The sequence below is a fragment of the Rhyacophila brunnea genome, unplaced genomic scaffold (assembly GCF_057557595.1).
Source record: "Rhyacophila brunnea isolate RB1 unplaced genomic scaffold, BYU_Rbru_1.0 scaffold_4, whole genome shotgun sequence".
Classification (NCBI taxonomy): Eukaryota; Metazoa; Arthropoda; class Insecta; order Trichoptera; family Rhyacophilidae; genus Rhyacophila; species Rhyacophila brunnea.
The window spans coordinates 15,817,093-15,829,992 of record NW_028233068.1 but is presented as its reverse complement, the minus strand read 5'-3'; positions in this window follow the sequence as shown (position 1 = coordinate 15,829,992).

The following is a 12,900-nucleotide window of genomic DNA, read 5'->3' as shown; positions in this document are numbered from 1 at the left end:
TTTTGCTTGTAGAGATGAGGTTACTATATTTTATAATATATTATTATCTACTTACAGCTTTGTAACCAACTGAATCTCGTCATGCGGCTGATGAAGTAGCACACTAGTTTTAAATGTTCTAAAAAATATTTACCTACAAACATTAATTAATCCTACATATTGATCCTTTAGAAAAGTAAAATTTACAATATAATTGCACAATAGAATAACTAGGTACATAATATTATTACATAGCACTTTATCGGATACATGTATATTGCACGTATTACATTTTGCCGTATCACAGTTCACCGTGAACTGCCTTACCTGAAAGAGATGGCCATATAGCATTGAGATTAAAAATTAACGCGTTCTTCGTCGAGCTCTGCAGACAGTAATGTTAAAATTTTATTAGATTCAATATAAACATTAATTTAATATTGATTGGTATCAATAATGCTGTCATATTAATTTCGGTGGGTTTTTATCAGTACGTATTTTTAAGTGTTTTATTTATACATGAATTTGATCTCAATGCTATAAACGGCCATCGGTTTCTGATACAATAGCTCACGGTAAACTGTGATACGGCCTATCGCACATCATGTACAATTTTACGGACACGAATTTTATCGATTATTTTTGGGGATGCTCCTTATCTTTAGCATTTATGTACCGCACGCCACTGGTCACCAATATCTATCTGTTTAATAAAATAATATTTATAATACAAATGTAATTGTTTATATTCTTTATACATTACTTGCCACAGGCGCGCACACATTGGAAACTCCCCTAAAGCTAGCCGTTCGAACTCGCAGATAATATATTATTTTTAAATCTATGATTTTCATTTTTTTTTACTTTATGATTGCCATTTATTCAGTAACCAATTAAAACAAAAACCTTGTTGTTTTTATTTAATAAAACGCAATTTTTTTGTAGTACTTATTCCACTTTTAATCAATAGATTAGGACCGGTTTCGTCCGCCTCAGAGGGACATTTTCAACTGAATACATTTTTTTTAAAACAATATTTATCAAACAAAATCCAAAGCGACATAAATAATATAACAATAGGTACATAATTGGACGGATAATTATTTATGTACCTATTGTTATATTATTTCGGTAGCTTTGGATTTTGTTTGATAAATATTGTTTTAAAAAAAATGTATTCAGTTGAAAATAAAAGAAATTAAAACAAAAATCCACCATGCAACTCATTTAATATTCCTATAATCGAATTATTTTCAAATTAGGAAGACACTCTAAAAGTCTAATTCGTATTGTTTTTTATGGTAATACAAAATGATCAATAAGCAATCTAGTATTGCTTGCTTTGTAATGTCATTGTGTTTGTTAATTTTCCACAGTGTGCAGGTTAAAGATTTTTTTATAAGCTTGTGAATCTATTCGCGTATGAAATAAATATGATCATACTTTTAATGCGAAATATATTAATCTAATTCATATAAATACAATATGTTCAAACAGTCATTATCAAAATAATATCTCTTGTGGTAATTATCGGTTTTTATTTTTCAAAAAAGACACTTATTACTTTCAAGAATTACATTATTTTATCCATGTTTCACCGCAAATGTCCCGATTTCTTAAAGGGGTCGTCCATATAATATGGCATTGGAGGTGTCTGACATTATGTGATGATCTACGACGAAAGAGAGTTTGTCGAAAATGTAACGTCACAAAACCAACAAAATATAAACTCATTTTTGTTTACTGAAATTAATGACATTATTAATGGACAACGCACTCAATACAGTAGCTAGCAAGTAAATTCGCGCATATTGACATTCGCACATGTATAGGTAGACGTCACGCAATTTCCAGTATACAATATCACGCATCGGGGATTTATAGCAATATCACCTTTATTGTAATGGCGTTAGAACAGTGTTTCTAGTGGCAATGTTCATTTGAGCGAACCCCTTCGAACCGAACCATTCGGCAGACCCGACAAAAAGCATCGGGAATTTATAGCAATATCACCTTTATTGCAATGGCGTTAGAACAGATTATGCCATTTGGCAGACCCGACAAAAAAGTGAGTGTCATTTTTTTCCCCAGATGCTTCTTCCATATTAATGTCATTGACTGAAATCAACGAATTATTGGAGGTTAAAGATTTTATGACAATGTAAGTAGGGAATGGGGTACCTAGTCAAAATAACGAAAATCTTTTGACATCATTAATTAATTATGTAGGACCGGAGGATTCAAAAGATTGCTTTTTTTAAAAAAAAATGTTAATACATAATATAGGTACCTAAGTAGGTAACGACTAGTTGTGTAAGTGTGGCATTTACTTTGATATGTGTACTTTTATTGCAGTATAATTTACATTAATTAAATTAGGTATGTAGGTACTACATGTATTCAATCAATACACAAAAAGAAAATTACATCTTCCATTTAACAGTTAACTAACTTACAGAAATAAAGTGAAAACAACACCAAGTACTTACTACTTACATGACGTCTTGATATGCAAAAAATCACCATGTGTGTTTATTTATTTATTCAATTGTATGCCATAAAGGTAACATAATACTGTTATTCTATAAGTATAAATTATTGGTTTTAAGTCCATGTATAGTAATTTATAAGTGTTGCTTTGTCCATAAATTTCGATTGTGATTTCATTGTACTAAATTAAAATAATTTATAGTATCATTACAATCACATACAATATTATAATAATATGATATTTTATTTAAATAAAACATTTTAAAAATAACCCTATTCGTTTAATTTTTAAGCAACCCTTATCCCAAAAATAAATGTAAATACATAGGTAGACAATTTCTACGTTGTTTTTAATGATACGTTTTGCTATAATGTAATTACCTAGGTCCTAGACATTTAGAGTATACGTTTTATAACTTGAGCCTTTTTTTGAATGTTTACTACACTGATACTCTGCCTTTCCTCGCATAAAATTTGATCAAATGATCTTCACTTGCATTAATATTATTAAAAAAATATTTTTAGAATATATTACATAATTTTCATCCTAGACCGGAGTGCAAAGTTATGAAGCGTATACTCGTAGCACACACCTGACCATAGCCTCCACATCCTGAAGCAGCCCCTCAGGCTAGGATCTTCGGCGACCCCCCCTACCTATCGCTAAAGATAAAGGCAGTGTGACGCTCTACAGTAGCGTTTTCCAAATGGTGTACGCGGTAAAATTAATGTGTTATATTTTAATACATCTATTTGAATTATAGAGTTGTCGAGTATTGATACTTATACAATTAAAAATTGTATCGTACAACCACATTGTATAGTGATAAATATAATACCATTGAAGAAAAATAGCGCCGCAGGCGACTTTTTTTTACTATTAGAAAGAATTTGTGATGTGTGTTTATATCACTTATCTGGTCAACTCGCCACGCCGGGCCCTTCCTGAGCCCTGCCAGCCCTCCTTTTGTTTGTGGGGGCCATGCACTTGACACACCGCAAGTTAACACAAAAACTAAGTATGAGCCCCAGCCTGCAGCAACGTTCGGTGTAACTTGCAGTACTGCCGCAGGATATGTACAGCAGTTTGGTCCAAGCCAAGGAAGATATCTACATCATACATCGTCGATGTTTTGTAAAAAGGGCGAATTAACCAAAATGCTACTTTACAGTAGGAGGATTTTTAACTTTTGACATTTATTTGTTTTTTACCTGTAGATGATTATAAATATCTAACAAGTTTATAATAAAGCTTAGAAAGAATTCTGTCATTATAATAGGTATTATTATATAATATTTTAAAAGGCCTAATATGTCACATTTGCTTTTTATTTCGTAATTTTAATTAATTTAATTTTAGTCAATTATCGTTTTTAAGTACTTTCCTGTGGAGATAAAAATTCGCCATTTTTACACAACAAAGCTAGTGGGGTACATATTGTATTTTCATTAAAATCTCGATTTCGCCAAAATGGTTGATTCGCCCTTTTTACAAAACACCGACGACATTATCTATCTACCTAATTTATATAATATGTAGGTAACTAATCTTTGCAAAAAAAATACCTACCTACTTATTTTATCTCTCGTATAGGTAGGTATATGCAGAATAGCCATTCTAACGTTGACAAAACTTGGAGTAATTTGAATGTAAATTTGTAATAATATAATATAATTAATTATTTGAATACGTATCCTTCGTGTTAGTAGTATAAGCACTAATCTAAAGTAGAGGCGCCCGCCTGTTTTCCTCCCAAGTACAAGGGTTGGTGTTATTACGACCTTCGTCAAGGGTCCATTGAGCCGCGAAAGAGCCTTTCTACGCGCGTTCATTCAATTTTTGGGCCCTTTGTCGCAACTCAGTATAAGTATAGACTACTAAACTAAAAAAGTATTAGAATATAATATAGACCAGTGTTTCCCAACCGACCGGTGCCGGTCCGCTAATAGTTTTGTCGCCCGTTTTAAAATGCATATTATGCCGAAAATTATAATGAATTAAACAAACAAATATTATTATTCTTCTAATGCCACTCTGGTATTCAGATATAAAATACAAACATTTCTTCAGTTTTGTATATTAAAAAATCGCTTACGCTTTCCCTCCACGTATTGCTTTGGATACCTACGTTAGCCGTCCGCGAAATATTTCTCCTATTTTCACCGGTCCGCATGTGTAAAAAAGTTGGGAAACTTATAAACTGAGAAATTATAGGCTGATTGATAGATCCACCATCTATGAATTTGTAAAAGTAACATTTATTTATAAAAAAGTATGTGAACGCTCGCACGTCGCAGTTATCATTCTTTTATATTGGGTTAGGACCATAGCCCTCACATTCTGAAGCCGACCCCAAGGCTAGGATTTTTGTTGGGCCCCCCTACCTATCGCCAAGGTTAAAGGCAGTGTGCTCTACATTAGCGTTTTCCAAATAATGGTGTTCGCTGTAAAATTAAGAATAGGTATTTTTAATATATATATCCACTTGAATTATGGGGTTATCAAGTAATGACACAATTGAAACTTACATCGCACAACCATATATTTTAATATATACCCATTAATAAAGGCATTAATAGCGTCGCAGGCGACTTTTTTTTACTATTAGAGCAAATTTGTGATTTGTGTTTATCTCACTTATTTGGTCGACTCGCCACGCCGCCCCCCCCCCCCCATGAGCCTAGACCCCCAGGCTAGAGCCCTGTCAGCCCCCCCCCCCTTGTGGGGGCCATGGTTAGGACTGTTGGGAATACGCAGTGAACACAAAATGAATGGTCACTGACTTACCCTACTTGTGCTATAATAACAGAGTACGGATCTCGAGGGTGGAAAAATATGGGATAAACCTATTGATGTACCCGATAAGCTAAAACAAGAATTGGTAGGTACAAGTCGATTTACAGGAAGCCAGGCGGGAACCGCGCTAATTTTCATAGCAGATTTTCGCAAAATTCATGAATTCAAGAATAGGTAACCTAACAAAATAATCAAGTAGGTATTTGTTGTAACTGGTGATATGAAGTCACCCGACGACATGACGTAATTGTGACGTAAGCCAATACACACTCGAGGCAAGCCGTCCAACGCACACTGCTCACCATAGATATTATTATGCTGAAACACCTATTTGTGTATGGGGGCAATGGATAACGCCAGTATTTTAGTAGCGTTATTTTCTCGAATGCTATTATCACTCCGGTAGTACGTCACAATGATGTGATATGACGTCATGTCGACCGGGCGACTTCAACTCGTAAGTTCTAACATAAGGCCCCAGGGGCTCTATGTTAGAACTTGCGAGTGCAAGCTTCCCGGTCGAGATGACGTCATATGACATCATTATGACGTACTACCGGAGTGATAATAGCATTCGAGAAAATAGCGAGTGGTCAGACAGCGGCGCTATTCATTGTCACCATACACATAGGTGTATCATAATAAAATTTTCTATGGTTATTCTGTGCGCGGTCGGCATGCCTCGAGCGTGACGTCACAATTACGTCATCTCGTCTGGTGCCACACGAGACGAGAGTTAGGAAATCGCGGTGCAGGCCTGCGATTTCCTAACTATCGACTCGTGTGTCACCCGACGACATGACGTAATTGTGACGTAAGCCAATACACGCTCGAGGCAAGCTTTCTCGAATGCTATTATCACTCCGGTAGTACGTCACAATGATGTCATATGACGTCATGTCGACCGGGCGACTTCAACTCGCAAGTTCTAACATAAGGCCCCTGGTCGTTCACGTCCTCCATGCCGGTCGCTTCATGTAAACTGTAAAGTAAACCGACAAGAACCCAAGAATAAAATAATAATATGTTATTTTCAATATTTACGTAGGTACGTCTGTAATAATAATAAAATTATTAAAAGAATTGGTCATTTTTATCTAACTTGTTCCGTACAATAAGAAATGGGTAGGTATGTATCTTAAAGAATTGTATGGAACCAATGAAATTAATATCGACGAATCATCTGGGGAAAAAAATGACACTCACTTTTTTGTCGGGTCTGCCAATGGCATAATCTGTTCTAACGCCATAACAATAAAGTTGATATTGCTATAAATTCCGGTTGCTTTTTGTCGGGTCTGCCGAATGGTTTGGTTAGAACAGGTTCGCTCAAATGAACATTGACACTAGAAATACTGTTCTAACGCCATTACAATAAAGGTGATATTGCTTTAAATTCCCGATGCGTGATATCGCATAATGGAAATTTGCGTGACGTCTACCTATACATGTGCGAATATCGCTATGCGCGAATTTACTTGCTAGCTACTATACTGAATGCGTTGTCCATTAATAATGACATTGTATGGAACTATCTCCTTCTTGTCAATGTACCTACCTACGTTGTACAATATATTACTGGCTCCCCTTGTGTAATTCACCACAGGATCCAAAACCTCCAAGTTTCGTAAATCCCCATTGTCCATCATTGTTGAGTTGAAGGATGCCTTTAATGAAGCCGCTTGTTGAAAATCCACGTTACCCAATACTTTAATCCAGGATCATTCCTTTCTCGATAAGTGGCGTGTAATTTTGACTTCCTATTGATGATATTGTGATGTTCTCAAAGACCCAACAAAAACTGCAAATCGCTTAATAAATATATTACTCGGGCATCTTCACAAAGGGCTTTTGAAAAAAATTGGGACTCCGTAAACAAATAATGGACTGACACAATGCCGTACCCTTGTCACGGATTTGTTTTCTTACATTTTTTTGGATGAATTTTGAATTAACACCGTGCGTATCAGACCAGTAAAAACTTTTTAACAATCGTAGTTCAATCTAAAGACAGCATATTTAAACAATTAAACTGGGCTTAGAACTAAAGTCGGTTTACAGGAAACCAGGCGGGAACCGCGCTAATTTTCATAGCCGATTTTGACAAAACTCATGAATTCAAGAATGAAAACCTAACCTAAACTAACTTAACCTAATCTAACAAATAATGCAGTATATCGGCTATTTTATTATTACAACGTTTTTATTAGGTCGTATTCTTATTTATTTTGTCCGGTACAAATCTTGCAATCGATTTTTAATTAACTTCCCGACTAGCTAGACATTTGAAACTTTTAGAATATATCAGAACACGATGGCAATGCATTTTTTTAATACTTTTAGCCATCTTTAAGTAGAATTACATTAATTTTCAGTTAATTCTGTTTTGTATGAAAAGTTATTTCGGAAGAAATCCGTAATCCAATCCACTATTATTGGTTGCTAGGAAATTATTAATATATACGTGCGTTACTATGGAAATCAATATGAGTGTCAAAATGACATTTCAGTATTATTTCTATCAAATACCTACATTTTTTTTGATCGTTTAAGCTAGTCAAGTCAAGTTTATATGATTCAACAGAAAATTTAAAAATGTTGTACCTATATAAAAAGTTCTTTTTATCTTGTAATTATTAAAAAATGTGTTTGCCGCTGGCGTCTTGTAAACCCAATAACCCTAAAATCTAAATCGTGCAGAATATTATTATCCGTGCAACGTAAGGTTTCATGTGAATTTTTTAAAAATGATTAAAAAAAATTCAAAATTTTGAACTACAAACTTACCTAAAGAACGGTCAAAAATGGAACTACGGACAATCATATGGACGCCATTTTGAAAAAAATCATTCAAATGTCAGATTCTGTCCAGTTGCGAGTCTTGATTGGGTAGTTTTTGACTGTGGCTCCGCCATCCATTCTTTAGATACGTTCGTAGGTCTGTACTGCAAAGTACCGGTTAATCCCCTACTGTGCCTAAACTAATCTAACTTAACTTGCCATGTTTCAATTTCAACCCAAATTTACGTCGATTCGGTATTTAGGTATACCTTTTTGTAAATCGTACCAGAACCAGCTCAATCCAGGACGGAAATCACAAAAGTATGGCCGCCAGTATTGTATAAAGGCATGGCTTAAAATAGTATATTTTAATTAATTTTTATAGTGATTTAATTTAGTTTAACTACGGTAACTACATAGACAAACGAGTGTTTAGAGTTTAGTTTGACTTAACGACTGCTATACAGGTAACACCTGTATCGCAATAATAAAGAGTATATATACATGATACACACATATATATATATTATTAATTAATCATGGATACCATCAAATCCATTATATTGACGATATTTAAAAATATTATTAAAATTAGTAACCAGGGCCACCCAAAAATTCACATTTAATATTATTAAGATAAAAATTTCAATTTTGGATATCACCACCGCATTTCACATCCGCCTAGCTTTCAAAATTAAACAATAACTGCATTACAAGTTTAATAGAAAATTATGCTCTTAAGGTAAACGTTCATTTTAATTTATTGAATTTATATTATATAATAGGTTTCAGGTGTATCGATTTAACTAATTTCCGTCCCCCCTTCCCAACAATATCATGTTAAATTTTTATTTGTACAGTTTTTTATTCGTATATATACTATACTACATTCTCCACAGAATTGTTTTCTTTTAAATATGTATTTTAGAAATATTTTAGTATTTTATCAAAAATATATTCAAGTACGCTGTGGCAATAGCTATATTTTGCCAAATTATGCAAAGCATTGGGGTCCAGCCGAACTAAATCCTATCTAGGCCGATAGTTATATTTTGTCCTATTTTTTTATATTATAGGTAGGTACCGTTTACAAAAATAACGATTAAAAACGGGGAAACGGGGAGTTATAAAAGCTCTTAATTTTGGACGATTATTTTTAGAATCTATTTTAGAATTCAATATTTCTAGCTACTATCTGTACAAATAAAATTTTCCATGGTAATTTTAAAAATAAAAAGCACACGCCTTTTATATATTTTTTCAAAATTGTTCACCCAAAATTAATAAAACGTGGATGTTTACAGGGGTGTTTATATCGAGCGTCTTGTCTAAATAAATGTATTATTATAGATATTGATGCTCGGTGTGGTATGGAAGTTTGGCAGAGGGTATTCAAGCAGTGGCGCACCCAGGGGGAGGGGGGCAAGGGGCCTTGCCCCCCCCCAAAAACATTGAAATTGAAAGCCAATAGATTAGACAAATAAAAACACGGCAAAAAAAAAATGATTTGAAATTCTCCAGCATCCTCTTTAGAAAAATTTCTTAGATTTTAATTTCTAACACAAAAATTTCGAAACACTAATGTCGGGTTTTTTTAGAAACTCAATCTCTAATGGAAATGTCAAAAAATTCTCGGTGTCCACCCGAATTCCGGAGTGGTGTAGGTCATGGCTGGGAAGGGCTGGCAGGGCTCTAGCCTGGGGGCCCGGGCTGTGGGGGGCCCGGCGTGTCGGGTTGACCAGATAAGTGAGATAAACACATATCATAAATTAGCATCAATAGTAAAAAAGTCGCCTGCGGCGCTATTACACTTCATGGCCATGAATATTTTCAATTACTTATATAATTGTGCAATATATTTTTTGATTATTATGTGTCGATACTCGACAGCTCCATTATTAAAGTAGATGTATTAAAAATCGCCAATAATTCACTGTATAAGTACCCTTAATTTGAACTAAAACACAATTTGAAAAACGTTTTTTTCACACTGCATTTAATCTTAGCGGTAGGTAGGGGGCCCGCCGAATATCCTAGCCTGAGGGCCCGTTTCAGGATGTGGGGACCATGGTATAGGTACACCGAGTGCAATAGACAGAAGACCGATAAACGAGAAATTAAGCTGTGAAGAAAAAAAAGAGTCTATGGGGCTAATTTACATTCTCCTCCTTGGGACCCCCCAATATTAAATCCTGGGTGCGCCACTGTATTCAAGTCTGCTGCTTTAGTAAAATGGTTGAAGAACACTAACCTATTCTAAGTTGACGAGAGTTGATGATGACTGTACTCTTGCTGGATTTTAATATAATCAAGTCTGCAACGTGTTAAAGGCGGATAAAAGTAAGTACCTATGCTTTTACGGTCAGCACTCAAATAGAAACGTTGATCTGGATTGTTCGCCTGAATGTACATTGACAAAGCGGCTACAGCATTCTACAAAAATCTTACACAAATACAGAATACAACTTGATTGTAGCATAATTATTATAATTTATTTTATCGTATACACATGTACCTATATTGGTTAGAGGCGTAGACCTTCCTCTTATGGGAATAGTGCCATATATTGCTACTTACCTGACCACCGTCAAAACGATATAATGTTTCTACTTCTACGACAGACGTTTTTACCATTTGAAACCAGTGAATAATAATATATTGTATTTATAAAATTAAAATACTCACGGAAAGATTTAACCAACCCATCAAATATAAATCCAATCAAATAAAAAAGCGAGACTCATTTACATAAACTCATAAACACATTCTGTCGAGTGGACCGTAATAAATTTAATTTCTAGATTCATTCACGATATTTTTCTGTCACTTTAAAGCAGGGTTGTCTACTCACTCTACCCATATAAATATAAATAAAAATCAATTTACATATATGTGTCGCTAGATTTCAAAATCAGCCAAGTCCACCTTTAGGTATTTTTAACTTGTTTGTGAATTGCTGAAGAACTATTGCTTTCCAACATTTCTGCATTATCGAAATGTGGAACTTATTAATATGAAATATTCTATAATCGAAATAATATAAAGCTGTTTTTCTCCTAGTCGTCCATCATGGACTTGGCTGATTTTGAAATCTAGCTCACATAAAATAATAAAATTAAATTGTCTAAGCTGAGAGTAACCTCTTAAGTACGTTCTAAATAATCATATCTATCATTAGGAATATTTGATAGTGACGAAGACTGCCTGTTGGATGGAGGTAAACACATAAAACTTATACAAACCAAAATAATACCAACACCTACTACACAATAGGTTGACTGAGTGGTTAACTTCCATTTTTTTTAAAACTGTTATGAAACATCTTCAGGTAGCGGTCAAGATCCACATTGGATTGTAGAGCCAATGAAATAGGTACTCTTGGTACTTAGTAACACGCGGACAATAGTTATATAATGTTGTTATCTTAACTCAAAAAGTTCGGAAAAAACTGAATACGATCAGTTCATTTAATAGATTTGGTACAAATCAGTTAACTGAAAGCCAGGTGGGAACAGCTGCAATTTTGATAGCCGATTTCGACAAATTTCATAAATTCAATAATGATCAACCTAACCCAACCTAAAAAATAATCCAGTAAGTAGGTATATCAGCTATTTTCAAAATTTGTTTGCCGCTGGCTTCCACTAATGACTAAATAGACAAGAACCATATATTTTTGTAGAGAAAATTATCTTTAATGACGTGTGGTGTTAATTATTACGAAAAAATAATAATTACGATTACATACAGTGTATAAATAATTTTACAGTAGGTATTAAAAGATCACTGGCGTTATAATTTCATAACGTGTATTGTACATATGTAATACTGTACCCATGGCCCCCACATCCTGAAGCGGGCCCCCAGGCCAGGATCTTTGTCGTCGTCCCCCTACCTATCACTAAGGTTGAAAGCACTGTGACGCTCTACAGAAACGTTTTCCAAATTGTGTGCCTTGTATGAAGAGTATTTAGTATTTTTTTAGTATTTTTTGTATTTTTCAATAAATCAACTTGAGCTTAGATCGTCGAACTAAAAGCACTCTTTACAAGACACTTGTAAAGCCAGTGCTCACCTACGCATCGGAAACCTGGACATTAACTCTGCGAAATGAACGAGCCCTGAACATCTTTGAAAGAAAAATTCTCCGCCGTATATATGGACCGATCAGGGATGGCACCAATTGGAGGAGAATATATAATGCTGAGCTCTACGGACTGTACGAAGATTGCAGCGCAGTTCAATCAATTAAGATTGGGAGACTGCGATGGCTAGGTCATGTGCACCGTATGAATGACAATGAACCGGCAAAGAGAGTGATGTCCAGCAATCCAATAGGACGTAGAAGAAGAGGGAGGCCAAAGATTCGCTGGTTAGATGGAGCTGCCAGTGACTGCCGTATTCTGGGGGTACCAAATTGGAAAGCGGCCACACTGGATAGGGACAGGTGGAGGGAGCTGTTGGAGGAGGCCAGGACCCACACCGGGTTGTCGCGCCCCTGATGATGATGATGAGCTTAGATTATAGAAACACTTGAGTTATGACGTTTTCGAATATCGACACACAATAATCAAAATTTGCATCACACAATCGCACATTTTAAAATTTTAATATTCTTAAAGTAAAATAGCACTGCAGGTAACTTTTTCCATTAGAGCAAATTTGTGATGTATGTTTATCTCACTTATAAGGTAGACGCGCCAAGCGAGGCCTTGCCAGAGCCCGGGCCCCCAGGCTAGAGCCCTGTCAGCCCCCCCCCCCTTGTTGGGGCCATGATTGTACCTATGTAATTTGTTTTGCTATACATATTATATACTTACACATTTTGACTAAAATTAGAGGCATATTTTGTA